The sequence below is a fragment of the Galeopterus variegatus genome, unplaced genomic scaffold (genome assembly GCF_000696425.1).
Source record: "Galeopterus variegatus unplaced genomic scaffold, G_variegatus-3.0.2 Scaffold2597, whole genome shotgun sequence".
NCBI lineage: Eukaryota > Metazoa > Chordata > Mammalia > Dermoptera > Cynocephalidae > Galeopterus > Galeopterus variegatus.
In genome coordinates, this window is record NW_007728708.1 from 102,439 (window position 1) to 103,748 (window position 1,310).

Sequence of the window (1,310 nt, forward strand, 5' to 3'; positions counted from 1 at the left end):
TTAATCCATTTTGAGTTGATTTTAGTATATGGCGAGAGGTATGGGTCTAGTTTCATTCTCCTGCATATGGATATCCAGTTATCCCAGTACCATTTGCTGAAGAGGCAGTCTCTTCCCCAGTGTAGAGGCTTGGTGCCTTTGTCCAAGATCAGATGGCTGTAGGTGTGTGGGTTGATTTCTGGGTTCTCTATTCTATTCCATTGATCAGTGTGTGTGTTTTTATGCCAGTACCATGCTGTTTGGGTTATTATAGCTTTGTAGTATAGTTTAAAGTCAGGTAGTGTTACGCCTCCATCTTTATTTTTTTTGCTCAGAATTGTTTTGGCTATTCATGGTCTTTTGTTGTTCCATATAAATGTCTGGATAGTTTTTTCCATTTCTGACAAAAATGTCATTTGAATTTTGATGGCAATTGCATTGAATTTGTATATCACTTGGGTAGTATGGACATTTTCACAATGTTGATTCTTCCAATCCAAGAGCATGGGATATCTTTCCATATTCTTGTGTCCTCTTTAATTTCTCTCAGCAGTGGCTTGTAGTTCTTGTCGTAGAGATTTTTCACATTCTTGTTTAACTCAATTCCTAAGTATTTTATTTTTTTGGTGGCTATTGTAAATGGGCAAGCTTTCTTGATTTCTTTCTGCATGTTCACTATTGGAGAATAGAAATGCTGCTGATTTTTGTGTGTTGATTTTGTATCCTGAAACTTTGCTGAAATCATTTATCAACTCCAAGAGTTTTTTGTACAGGCTTTAGGCTGTTGGATATATAGGATCATGTCATCTGCAAAGAGGAAGAGTTTGACTTCATCTTTTCCAATCTGGATGCCCTTTATTTCCTTCTCTTCTCTGATTGCTCTGGCTAGTACTTCCAACACTATGTTGAATAGGAGTGGTGAGAGTGGGCATCCTTGTCTAGTTCCTGTTCTTAAAGAAAAAGCTTTCAGTTTTTCCCGATTCAGGATGATATTGACAGTGGGTTTATCATATATGGCTTTAATTATGTTGAGACACTTTCCATCTATACCTAACTTGTAGAGAATCTTTATCATGAATCAGTGTTGAATTTTATCAAATGCTTTTTCATCATCTATAGAGATGATCATATGGTCCTTGTGTTTGATTTTATTGATATGGTGTATCACATTTATTGATTTGCATACATTGAACTAGACTTGCATCCCTGGGATGAGTCTCATTTGATCATGGTGTATAATTTTGCATATATGTTGCTGTATTCTGTTAGCTAGTATTTTATTGAAGATTTTTGCATCTATATTCATCAAGGATATTGGCCTGTAGTTTTCT